Source organism: Arachis hypogaea, chromosome 15 (assembly GCF_003086295.3).
Source record: "Arachis hypogaea cultivar Tifrunner chromosome 15, arahy.Tifrunner.gnm2.J5K5, whole genome shotgun sequence".
In the NCBI taxonomy this organism is placed as follows: Eukaryota; Viridiplantae; Streptophyta; class Magnoliopsida; order Fabales; family Fabaceae; genus Arachis; species Arachis hypogaea.
This window is the reverse complement of record NC_092050.1, coordinates 155,671,632-155,686,010: the sequence shown is the minus strand read 5'-3', so window position 1 is coordinate 155,686,010 and position 14,379 is coordinate 155,671,632. Positions and strand designations below refer to the sequence as shown.

The following is a 14,379-nucleotide window of genomic DNA, read 5'->3' as shown; positions in this document are numbered from 1 at the left end:
TCTATGGGATTGTGAAGTATATATGTAAATAAATAATGTAAAGAACTTATTGTTAAGTTTTATTTTCTATGTATTTAAGTTTCAAATGTGATGTACATAAATAATGAAATATTAATATTTATGAATTTTGAAATTATTAATTGTGTCAAATTTTAAAATAAAATTTTAGTATATGACATTATTTTATGTACAGTATTTCTTAGAAAAATAATTCTGATCAAGTATTCAATTTATCTGTGCATACTACTCATTCTATTATTATTTGTTTTTGAAGAGAATGGCAAGGATATGTAATGAAGATGTATGCCTTGCGGAGTTGCGGATAGTGCAAGTTCGCACACTATTCTCAAAAGTGATATATATTTTACCCATCTTGTGCCAAAAGAGGAATATGTTAACACTATTATTGGCTCAGGCAATGTGATAGAAGGCTCCGGAAGAGCTATAATTTTGTTTCCTGGAGGAACAAAATTTATAATAAATAATGCACTATTATCTACCAAGTCTCTGAGAAACTTGTTGAGTTTCAAAGATAATCGCCGAAATGGATATCATGTTGAGACGATGAATGAGGGAAATCATGAGTATTTATGTATCACAACTCATGATTCAAATAAGAAAGTTATATTAGAAAAATTACCCTCACTTTCATCTGGGTTGTATTATACTAAGATTAGTGCAATTGAATCACATGCCACTGTAAACCAGAAGTTTACTAGCCCAAATGAATTCATAACTTGGCACGACCGTTTGGGCCATCCGGGAACAACCATGATGAGAAGAATTATTGAAAACTCTCATGGACATTCACTAAAGGACCAGAAGATTCTTAAAACTAGTGAATTTTGTTGTGCTGCATGTTCTCAAGGAAAGTTAATTTTAAAGCCATCACCAGTAAAGATTGGATTTGAGTCTCCTGAATTCCTGGAAAGGATTCAAGGTGATATATGTGGACCTATTCATCCACCATGTGGATCTTTTAGATATTTTATGGTCCTGATAGACGCATCTTCGAGATGGTCACATGTGTGCTTATTATCTTCTCGCAACCTGGCGTTTGCGAGATTACTGGCTCAAATTATTCGATTAAAAGCACAATTTCCAGAAAATCCAATCAAAGCAATTCGTCTTGATAATGCTGGTGAATTTACTTCCCAAGCTTTTGATGCTTATTGTATGGCTAATGGAATAAGTGTTGAACATCCAGTAGCTTATGTTCACACACAAAATGGGTTAGCAGAATCACTTATTAAGCACCTCCAATTAATTGCTAGACCCTTGCTTATGAGAACAAATCTCCCAACCTCGGTTTGGGGGCATGCTATTTTACATGCCGCAACACTTATTCGTTTGAGGCCAACGAGTTATCATCAATTCTCTCCTATACAATTAGCTTTTGGCCAGCAGCCAAATGTTTCCCATTTAAGAATATTTGGGTGTGCGATATATGTTCCCATTGCACCACCTAATCGCACCAAAATGGGACCCCAAAGAAAATTGGGGATATATGTTGGATATGATTCTCCCTCTATAGTGAGGTATCTTGAGATACAAACTGGTGATGTGTTTAAAGCCCGGTTTGCGGATTGTCATTTTGATGAATCAAAATTTCCAACATTAGGGGGAGAAAATAAGCTTCCTGAAAAGGAACTTAATTGGAATGCATCATCATTGATGCATTTAGATCCTCGATCAGCGCAATGTGAACTAGAAGTTCAGAAGATTATACATTTGCAAAGAATAGCAAATGAATTGCCTGATGCATTTTCCGATACAAAGAGGATAACCAAATCTTATATACCAGCGGAAAATGCCCCAATTCGAATTGATGTCCCAGTAGGACAAGTAGCTACTGAAGCGAATTCACGCCAGAAGCGTGGCAGGACGGAAAATGTCCCAATTCGAATTGATGTCCCAGTAGGACAAATAGCCACTGAAGCAAATACACGCCAGAAGCGTGGCAGGCCTGTCGGTTCCAAAGACAAAAATCCTCGAAAGAGAAAAGAGGTAAATATGATTCCTGTTGAAAAAGACATAGTAGAGACACCCGCAGTTGTCCAAAATTCTGATATAACGCCAGAAGACGTTCAGGTACCTGAAAATTGAAAAAAATGACGAGATCTCGATAAATTATGCCTTTACAGGAGAGAAATGGGACCGAAATAAGACAATTGTCAATGAAATATTTGCATATAACGTGGCATTAGATATCATGCATGAAAGTAAGGATCTTGAGCCAAGATCAGTCGAAGAATGTCGACAAAGAAGTGATTGGCCAAAATGGGAAGCAGCCATGAAGGCTGAATTAGACTCACTTGCAAAACGTGAAGTCTTTGGACCTGTAGTTCGTACACCTGCAGATGTAAAACCTGTTGGATACAAATGGGTATTTGTGAGAAAACGAAATGAGAAAAATGAAGTTGTGCGCTACAAAGCCCGACTTGTGGCACAAGGTTTTTCACAAAGGCCCAGTATAGATTATGAAGAAACGTATTCCCCAGTAGTGGATGCGATAACATTGCGTTATTTGGTCAGTTTATCTGCATATCATAAACTGCATATGCATTTAATGGATGTGGTAACAGCCTATTTATACGGCTCATTAGACCGGGATATCTATATGAAAGTCCCCGAAGGACTAAAGATATCTAAACCATCCAATGAATATTCGCAAGGGTTATACTCAGTCAAATTACAAAGATCTTTATATGGTCTAAAGCAATCTGGACGAATGTGGTATAATCGTCTTACTGAGTATCTGGCCAAAAACGGTTTCAAGAATGATGATATATGCCCGTGTGTTTTCATAAAGAAAACTGCTTCTGGATTCATTATAATTGCTGTGTACGTTGATGATTTAAATATCATTGGGACTCCTGAAGAGATTCCAACAATTATAAAAATTCTAAAAGAAGAGTTTGAGATGAAAGATCTTGGAAGAACTAAATTTTGTCTCGGCCTGCAGATCGAGCATATAAAAAGTGGGATCTTTATTCATCAAACAACATACACAGAAAAGATCTTGAAAAGATTTTATATGGATAAGTCACATCCATTAAGTACCCCAATGATTGTAAGATCTTTAGATGTGAAAAAGGATCAATTCCGTCCTAAAGAAGAAAATGAAGATATCCTTGGTCCTGAAGTACCATATCTTAGTGCCATTGGAGTACTAATGTATCTTGCTAATAATACGCGACCTGACATATCATTCGCGGTGAATTTACTAGCAAGGTATAGTTCCTCTCCAACCAGAAGACATTGGAGTGGAATCAAACAAATTTTTCGATATCTTCATGGAACGGTTGATATGGGTTTGTTTTATCCCTATGGATCCAAGTCACAATTAGTTGGCTATGCAGATGCTGGATACTTGTCTGATCCACATAAAGGGAGATCTCAAACAGGATACCTGTTCACATATGGTGGTACAGCTATATCATGGAGGTCCACAAAACAAACGATTGCAGCAACCTCCTCTAATCATGCTGAAATACTGGCGATTCATGAAGCTAGTCGCGAGTGTTTTTGGCTGAGGAGTTTGATCCAATATATTATGTCATCATGTGGACTGATTGATCATAAGATAGCTCCAACTGTCCTGTTTGAAGATAATACAGCATGCATTGCTCAACTTAAGGGTGGATACATCAAAGGTGATAGAACAAAGCATATTTCTCCCAAATTCTTCTTCACTCATGACCTTCAAAATCAAGGGACAATTGATGTCCAACAGATCCGTTCAAGTGACAATCTGGCAGATTTATTCACAAAGTCACTCCCAAAATCCTCCTTTGAAAGATTGGTACATGAGATTGGGATGCGCCGATTTCGAGACATTAAGTGATGTCGGCAAGAGGGGGAGACTGTACTCTTTTTTCCTTGGTCAGGTTTTTTTTTTCCCATTGGGTTTTTCTTGACAAGGTTTTTAATGAGGCAGTCCCCATCACAAAGGATTTTGTACTCTTTTTCCTTCACTAAAGTTTTTTTTCCCATTGGGTTTTCTTTAGTAAGGTTTTAACGAGGCATAATCCTAAATGGTCATCCAAGGGGGAGTGTTGTGATAAGGATACTTTATCATACCTTACGTGGATGACCATTTTCCATGATATATAGTTTCTCAAGAATGACTTCATTTAATATGAGGTTGAAAAAGTTACCTAATGTACGTGTATAAATAGAGGCTTAAGCCTCTAACAATTACACACAAGCAATAATACAAATACAAAATCTTCTCTTTCTTTCTACGTACAAAAGTTCTTTTCTATTCATATATTACAACAACAACAGAATAAATATATTATCCTTCCTTCCTTCTCATACAAATAAATCCTCTTTTATGTTACAATCAAATACCCTTCTCCTTATATTACTATTACAATTCTTCCTCTTCTTTTATTTTATAAGTATTTTAAATTCTATTTTCTATTACTCTTTACATATAATATTAATAGCAATATTAACCATCTTTATTATATTGAGATTGCAACAATAAACAGATGCGATTCTCTCTCTCTTTATTTTTAATACTTCTTTCTATCTTTGTATATATATACACATTACAACATATAATATTATTATATATATATAAATTATTATTGGGCTAATTATTTTAATACTAGAGTCTTCTATTTGTACATCTCTATTATATATATCTTTTATTTCACAACAATAAAAAGTTATTTTTCGGTGTTCCATTATTTTTTTTAGACAGACAGTGTTCCTATTATTAACTACATGTACAAGTTTAAGCTTGTTCTTTTTAATTTTTTTTTTTGGGTCAAGTGGATTGGACAACCTCCAATCTTAGGTATCACAACACACTCACCCACAAAACACTTAAGAGTTCATATTCAACACTTGATGCACTCACTAAGATTTAAATCCGAATGTACTACACACTCACCCACACAACACTTAAAAATTCATATTCAACACTTGATACACTCACCAAGATTTAAACCCAAATGCAGCATATTAAAAGGCATATGGTTTAACCAGTTGAGCTAGACCTCAACTGCGTTCTTTTTAATCTTTGAAAGTTATGTTGGCCCTATTCATTTAAGGCTAGTGTGAAGGCCCATAAAATGCGTCCGGGTAAAACCTTAATCCCATCTCCTGTTAACTCCATCACAGAACTAAGGCTCACTCCAACACAAAGCCGATGAGCCAAGCTACAGGATACATCATCATGCTTGCAACTTATGAAATACGGATATTTTGTTGAGCTATTGTGTTCGCATATTAAATATATTTCAAACACAATATTCATCGACACTCGTTCGACATGTATGTTTACTGTGTCTAATCTTGTCTTGATAAAAAAATTCGGACATACTTGGACACACTTAAGTACCATTACGTATTAGCGTGTCCAATCTTATTCTTAATATATATTTTTGAAATGAATTTAGATATAGTATATATTATTATTTATTAAAACAAAAAATATTTTAAATATTTGATATAATTAATAGGAGTGTGCATGGGTCGGTGAAATCGGGTTTGATGTGACCCATACCCGGCCCGAAATATATATCGGGCCTATTTATTAGACCCGAACCCGACTCTAGACCCGATGAAACCTATACACTTTCGGGCCACGATTATACCGGGTAAAAATCGGGTGAAAACCGAGCCGTTAACATTACATTACCTTGATACCTTCTTATAAGTTAGCATGTGAAAATATCCAAATTTTCAAGACTCCAACCATTATTTGACATGGTAAAATTCACTTAGAAAATATAACAAGAACCAACTCTTCTCTAAAATTAAAGCATAACCATAATCAATACTAATATTGTCTAATAACACCAAATATTTAAATCAATACAAATAACACAATATTATGCATTAGTCTAAAATCTTATGCATTTTAAATATAAAACATTAACTTATAGTCTTATAATAACTAATAATACAAAATATTAAGGTTTACAATACTTAAATTCCACATAAAAATAACCATCATCCATCACTAATAACACAAAATATTAATTGTGTATAATGACCGGGCCGAGTTCGGGTGACCCGAGCCATGGCCCGGACCCGACCCGAAATAATGATTGGGTCTATTTTTTGAGACCCTTACCCGACCCTAAACTCGATGAAATCATACCAAAATAGCCCCTAAAATGTTCGGGATCGGGCTGGGTCTTCGGGCCAGGCTGGGCTATGCACACCCCTAATAATTAAAATAAGACATTAAAAATAATTTAAAAAATTAATTTATATTTTAATATCAATAAAAAATCAAAATTTGATTACGATTTATCCAAAAAATACTTTATATTTTATATGTATACGTGTCCCTGTGTCTTATAAGATTTTAAAATTCGAATGTTGGCATATCCCGTGTCATGTCGTACCCTGTGTCCGTGTCAGTGTTCGTGCATCATAACTTGCAACGCTACACCCCTAATGGGTAGGGCTGGACATGGGCCAAATAAAATTGGGTTTGTCCTAATATATATCCGAATCTAAATATATATTGGGTTTATTCTTTAGATTCTAACTCGATCTTAGACTTGATGAAACTTAAATATTCTTGGTCCACAATTATATCGAGTCTAAATCAGGTGAAAGCTAGGCCATTAAAGAAGAAATTTGTTATTGAGAAGTTGATATCTATATTTGAACTTAAATTTGTCTATAAATTCTAATTTGATGCTTCTTTTATCTATTTTTTAATTCAATAAATATGACTAAAAATAAAATAATAAGCTTATAATTAATATAACATAATATTGGAATTAATTTAAAACATATATATTTTTTTAGTTTCTTTAAGGTGCACATAGGTCGGATAAAATCGGAATCATCTTGACTCGGACACAATTTAAAATAATAACCGGGTCTATTTTTTAAATTTTTACTCGATTATAAACTCAATAAAATCACACTAAATTAACACCTAAAATATTCAGGTCCAAGACGGATATTCGAGTTTTTTTTTTCAGACACAATTTAAAATAATAACCGGGTCTATTTTTTAAATTTTTACTCGATTATAAACTTAGTAAAATCACACTAAATTAACACCTAAAATATTCAAGTCCAAGACGGATATTCGAGTTTTTTTTTGGGTGATCTAAGGGGGGTTCAAACACCCCAGCAAAGGGAAAGGAAAACAAACAGAGAAGAAAAGGAATTAAGTTCCCCTAAGTCTAAGGGTCCCTATACAGTCACATCGCAAGGCATAGTTGATATCTGGAGGGGTGCTATCAAAAATGTGCAGTCCAAGGGGGAGTTCTTGTCCCTTCTTGGCTTTTGATCAGCCACCATATTTGCTTCACGCAAGACATGCATCCACGAGACTTGTTGAAGGCGTGCAGCTAGAATTCGGATGTCCTGAATCAGCAGGGCACAGTAATGGCCTGGGGAACTTCCATCCTTGATGAAATTAATAGCAGCCGCTGAGTCAGACTCAACCACCAGATTTTGGTAACCATTTGTGGTAGCAATAGTCAGCCCATGAATGATCGCCCATAGCTCCGCGTGCATAATCGAGCAATTGCCTAGATTTCCCGAGAAGCCTTTTAGGTATCTCTCAGCAGAGTCTCTGAATACTCCCCCACAAGCAGCGTTACTTCTATGAGCATACCAGGACCCGTCAACATTTAACTTGATACAATCTCCATTCGGTCTCGACCAGCTAACAAGACACCCGCTAGTAGCTTGATTGTTTTTCGGACTCAGGTTGCTATTCACCACCTTTAAGAATTCCTTGGCTCGTGCTCGGATTTGGTAGCTAACACTAGCAGCATTGACAATCTCTCCATTGAATACAAGTTTGTTCCTAAAAAACCATAATGACGAGATTGCAACTCCAAAGAGGCAAGACCAATAGTTATTCGTGGTAAGGTTTAGAGCTAGCCAATCATGGAGGCTAGTGTTAAAGAAAGAATTGATGCCATTAGATGGGATAAACCTTCGCCACACGCTTCTAGCATAGAAACAGTCCCTAAGAAAATGGAGGATTGATTCTTCATTTTGTCTGCATTGGGGACAAGCATCGTCCGTGGTTAAGTGTCTGCAACTTTTTTCCACATTAGTGAGGATTGCATTGTGTGTCACCGGCCAGAGAAAAGTTCTCACACGCTTAGGGCCCTGCCACATCCAAACTAACTGAAAGTTCTTGTTGGGAGTGACTTGGGTGTCCCTGTGGTTTTGATACGCTATTTTAATGCTGAATTGACCATCTGAGGAGGGTCCCCAGGCTATGTAATCAGCTTCCTTCCATGGAGACGGCGAGGAGATGGTTACTATCCTCTTGACAATATCCTCCGGCAAAATCTCTTGGACCTTCCTAACATCCCACTGCCCTGAAACATCAAGGAAGTCTATTAGCATATCTGAGGAGTTGGCATTGTTACTAACCTGGTTTGTAGTCGCACTTAAGCTGCCTACACCCGGGATCCAGTAGTGTTCCCAGAAACGAATTAGGGAACCGTCCCCAACTCTCCAGATGCAGTTTGACATTCTCCCAGGAGGAGAAGATGCCCTTCCAAAGATTTGAACTGTTCTGCCTCCTTTCCACTTTGGGTATGATATCCATGCCGCTGTCATACTTTGATCTGAGTACTCTAGCCCAAAGAGCCTCCTTTTTTTTCAATCAGTCCCCATCCCGCCTTCATCATGAAGGCCTGATTCATTTGGCTTGCATGTCTAATACCCAGGCCCCCACAACTTTTAGGTTCACAGACTCTCTTCCAACTAAGAAGATGGATTTTCTTTACTTGTTCTGTATTCCCCCAGAGGAAGTTCCTGCAGATATGGTCAATAGTATTACAAGTAGCAGAAGGTAAAACAGCATATTGCATATTATATAAAGGCATAGATGAGAGGACAGATTTCACCAAGGTCACTCTTCCCGCAAGGGACAGAGAAGAAGCTTTCCAAGTATTGAGCCTGGCATGAAGCTTGTTGATGATGCCCTCAAATGTATGTTTGGAGACTTTTGAATGCAGAATAGGAATGCCTATGTATTTGCCCAAATCATCCATTCTGGCAAACTGCAAAGCATTACTCAACTCTGCTCGCACTGTGTGGCCCACATTTTTAGAGAAGAAGACCCTAGTTTTCTCTCTACTGATTCTTTGACCCGAGCTACTACAAAAGGCCTCGAGACACTTATTGATGACATTCGCTTGATCCATATTAGCCTCTGCAAACAAAATAATATCGTCTGCGAAGCACAGGTGCGAAATTGTGGGACCGTCCTTCTTGAGTCGAATTGGTTTCCAAAAATCATAATCCACTGCAACACTAATGAGTTACGAGAGCCGCTCAATACAAAGCACAAAGATGTATGGGGAGATGGGGTCCCCCTGTCTAATACCTTTGGAAGGTGTAAATTCTTCCAGTTCCTCCCCATTCCACAGGACCCTCATCCTGGGAGTCGAGATACAGGAGAGAATAAGGTTCACAAGATTTTGGGGAAGCCCAATATCTGCAAGGGTCTCCTTGATAAAGCACCACTTTAATCTGTCATACGCTTTTTCCAATCAATCTTGATAGCCATCCATCCTTTCTTTCCTTTCTTCTGCCTCATAGAGTGGATGACCTCTTAGGTGATGATGATGTTATATGAGCTTTGCCTACCGGGGACAAAACTACACTGATTAGGCATAACTAATTTGTCCATCACTTTTCTTAACCTGTTTGCGAGAATTTTAGTAACCACCTTGTAGGAAACACTACAGAGGCTTATGGGCCTCAGCTGTTTTAAGTGCGAGACAGGTTCCACTTTCGGGATGAGAGTGATTAGTGTCTCATTAATCTCTTTGATCTTGCTCGGGTCTTCGAAAAAATTCTTGGTCAGATCACAAACATCAGTGCCGACTTTGTTCCACTGACTCTGGTAGAAGATAGCTTGAAGCCCATCTCTGCCAGGAGCCTTCCAACTGCCCATACCAAAAATAGCATCTCTTACTTCCTCATTTGTCACATTTTGGGCTAGGGTATTGTAGTCGGAGCTACTCAGAGCTGGGAAGTTATTTTTTAGAATGAAAGGGGTATAAGCAGGGCTGTCAGAGTAGAGATTCCGAAAGAAGGTGGTAGCCATATCCTCCAGAGCAGTCTTATCTGTTATCCAGTCCCCGTTGTCATTTTGCATTGAGGTAATCTTGTTTCTCCGTCTTCTAATCATAGTAGAGCCATGGAAGAATTTGGTAGTACGGTCCCCAAACTCGATCCATTTGGTTCTAGCTTTTTGGAACCATAAGATCTCCTCCTGAATAAGAATGTTTTCATATTCTAACCACAGCTCTTTTTGCAATTTTTCCAAGTAGTAGTTATGAAAGTATCCCAACCTATTTGTAATACCTTAGAGCCTTCGAAGGATTCTGTTTTTCCGTTTAAAGATATTACCAAAGACTGAGCTATTCCACTCCTTGATTTTGTTTTTGAAGTCTACGATTCCCTTGTCCTAAGAGTTCTTGACATTCCATGCGGCATCACCGAAATTTCCAAAGTCCGGATGGGTAATCCAGGCTGCAAGAAAGCGAAAAGGCCTTCTCCTTCTGTTCTGTGTGACAGCATTAGAAAGTTGCAAACAGATAGGCGAATGATCTGAGTTGAACATAGAAAGGTGTTTTACATATGCCTCAGGGAAGGCAATTTGCCACTCCAGGTTGCTTAGCCCCCTGTCCAATCTCTCCGCAAGGTTCCCTCTCTTCCAAGTGAAAGGCCAACCTGAGTAACCCAAATCAACCAGGCCGCGAGTCGAAACACATTCTTGAAACTCCCTACAGGCACTTTGGTTATTGTTGGTTGACCCACTACGCTTTTCATTGTTATGCAGCATAGCATTAAAATCCCCAACCAGGCACCAGGGAAGATTAACGTTTCTGGCATACGTTTCAATAGAATTCCACATGGCTCTTCTGGTCAACTTTTGGGGGCTACCATAAACAGCAGTGAGGAGCCAGGGGATTGAGTTCTTACCAGAAACTTTAAGGTGGATGTATTGCCTATCCTGTTCCACCACATCAATGCTCCAAACAGAGGAGTCCCAGAGACACCATATACCTCCAGAGTGACCTATAGCATCCACAACACAAGATTTATCAAACCCCATCTTGTCTCGAATCTGTTTGCCTCGAGTTCCACTAACATGAGTTTCTAACAGAATGAAGAAATTAGCCTTATACTCCTGTCGCAGGTCCCGAATAATTGACGGGAAGGCTTTACTGGCAGCACCCTTACAATTCCAACTGATGATATTCATTATTAGAGATGTAAAGGAATAGGAGCCATCAACGGCCAGGATTACTTGCGGGCAGAAGCCCCTTGTTCCGGACCTATACGGCCCTTGGAGGACGCTTCCTCCTTACTGTCCCTGCTACCAGCCTCTATCGTAAACACATCTGATTTCTTCACTTGGTTGCTTCGGGGATCACCAATCCCTGAACGATCACCGGTTGAATAGTGATTTGTCTCAAAATTGAACAGCATATTTTCTCGGACGACGTGGTGATCCAAACTCATACGGGCATTCTTTGAAGAATTGAAGGCTTCCCATTTCTCTCGCTCCATCCTCTTCATATAATCCCTGACCACAAGTTCCATGCTTTCGAGTTCAGGATCAGTATCTTTCCCTTCGATAGCTTTCAGTTATGTTTCCAGCCCTTTAAGGTTAGGGGAGGTAGATATCGGGTTTTTTTCCCTGTTCCTGTTGTGGTTTAGTTTTCCATCTGAATCGGGTAATCCGTTGGGGGAGGTATGGCTTTTTTTTTATTTTGGGGGGGGGGGGGGTTTCCCAGCCCCATGTCTCAGGATCCTTTTTTGGACCGGGGTCTTGTCCATTCTATTTTGGGCTTGGGTTTGTTGCAGCACGTCAACTTCTATTTCCTTTTGGACATTCTCGCCACGTTCCAAGCTTCCCTGGGCGTCCTCCGAATTTTCCTCATGCAAGACCGTGAATCGAAATCCATCAGAATCTTTCCTTCTTGGAGACTCGTCCTTTTCATCGTTATTTTTAGTAATCTGCCTTTGATTGCCATGGGATTCTTTCTGTCCTATTTGGATCTTCTTTTTATTAGAGTATCTTTTGACCATCATCCAAGGCCCAAAGTCAGGGTTATTTTGACCGTTGCCATGAATTTCGTTATTGTGCTGATTTCGTGGATCCCCAAACTTTCTATTTTGGTCATCACCATGTTCAGCCGTACTGTCCACCGGGGGATTGCTTCCGGCGCCGACACCGTCCATAGGATTTCCATTAGTTGAAAGGTTTTCCGAGCACTGCTCTGATCTATGTCCATATCTGCCACAGGAAAAGTAAATTTGATACAGACCTTCATATTCAAGATGTAGCTCACATCCAAACACCGAGATACGTGGGACAAGTTGTTTTGCCAGGTCGATCTCCACGCATATACGGGCAAATTTTCCCCTCGAGTGGATAGACGTGGTTCGATCGATTTTGAGCATATGACCAATGGTCGAGCCTACCTTCCAAAGAAATCGGTGATTATAAAGTTCAATAGGAAAATTCGGGATGCGAATCCAGGCAGCGATTTTCCTAGCTTCTGTAGGTCCTGACAAGAAAAACGGTCTCTATTTCTGAACAATAAGATAGTGCCCAACAACCATCCAGGGCCCTTCCATAAGCGCATGAGTGTAGTCCTCCTCATCTGAAAAATGAACCAAAAAATAGTCACGATTCATATCAATGACATGAATCTTACCTTTACCTTCCCAGTCTCTTTGAAGGTGCTGCTCCATAAAAACAAAAGTCACACGCTTCCCCAAGACTTTGACCATAAGAACATTTTTTTATAGTTTGCACCACTCTTCAAATTTCTCTTTTGACACTGGAATCGTAGGACATGGGTTAAATGGTTTTCCACCATTCACCCCATTCTCATCATCTTTATACCACTTGTCCTCCGAATTGGGTTTATCATCGTCCATAATGGACGAGAACTCATGGTTGCCTTCCAATCCAGAACCGGTCAGCAGAAATTCCTTATATAAACATTTTTGGATTGGTGTGTTCCTCTCCTCAACTGGTACAATTTCCTTGCAATCAGGTGGGTGATTAAGATTCACTTTTCCTTGCGTTTTAACTTTCTTAGTACTTCTCTATACTAGATCGTCTTCTTGAGTGAAAACCTGACAGAACGTTGATCAGACATATGAATGTGTATATTTTCAGTACCGCAATAACATTTTTACGGATATTCGAGTTACATCGGGCCATGTATATCCTTACACCTACTAATGGGAGACAAAAGAATCCACGTGTAAGATTCTGTGCAGAAGAGTGTGCTGGAGACACGTGTCTCTGGTTTTTCAGAATTTTGAGTTGCGTGTCGGCTAATGGTCTTGAGCCAGCTTGTAAAAGTAATGGTGTGAATAAGGTATTTGAGTTGTAGAGGATTGGGCTGTCAAGGATGGGCCGGATAAGGGGAATAGTTTGGTTGAGGGTGGCCTATTTTGTTATTAGCATACTTGTTATCATCCAATAAATATGTATTGTTTGGGCCATGATCGCTAAACCAACTCAATGGACCAGAGGGGTCGATTTCGGAAAAAGCCGAAAAATGACCAAAATCCCAAGTATATGATGATGCTTATGTTTTATCTTTTATGTGTTTGTCATTGTTCTTTATTGAGATTTGAGTATATTAAGTTCTTTATTATGCTTGCATTGATAATTTTAGGAAACAAAATTTGAAATAATTATATCTCCTTCGTTGTAATAAAACAAAATCAAACAACAAGATAAATTATCCATTTATAATTCTTTTATAATTGATTATTAATGACAAATAGTGCTTTGAAAAATGATAATAAGAGATATTATCAAACAAAAAAAAAAACTCTTAAACCGATAGAAAAGAATAAAGTATAAAATAGAAAAATAAAAGTGAAAAATATTACAAAATGATAATATCGGAATACTGAAGTATATATGTGTATAATATAATATCTTATAATTTTTTTTTTAAATCAATTGTCTGCAACATAAACCATAATGCACAGAAATATAAAAATAAATTTTAATATTCTATAAAATTATAGGTAGATAATACTGTTCGTAAATAAATAAATATATTTAAGCAATGACTATTTATTAATTATCTCAATTAAATTTTATTACGATATAACATTTTATTCATAATTCTTTCTTAATATCTTCCTTTTTTTAATCTCATTTTTCAGCTGAACTTTTTCTTATATTTAAATTTTTTATTCATCTAAATGCAAAATAAAAAATATACTACAAAATTACTCATATCCCACAAGTATAAACATTTTCAAACGAAAACTATCTAATGTTATAGATCTTAAAGAATTAAAGCATTATATAAAGTAAAAATTTAATTTATAGGCAATTTATGATCATTTTAAAATATTCTAATATTT

The 14,379-nt window shown here is 37.7% G+C and overlaps 1 long non-coding RNA gene across 1 annotated transcript; it reads left to right on the top strand.

Moving 5' to 3' along the window:
* Nucleotides 1–12,765: 12,765 nt before the first annotated feature.
* On the top strand, nt 12,766–13,659 carry LOC140179033 (uncharacterized). The gene is made up of 2 exons (XR_011872602.1): nt 12,766–13,040; nt 13,166–13,659. It is a non-coding gene; the product is annotated as an uncharacterized lncRNA (long non-coding RNA).
* Nucleotides 13,660–14,379: the final 720 nt, after the last annotated feature.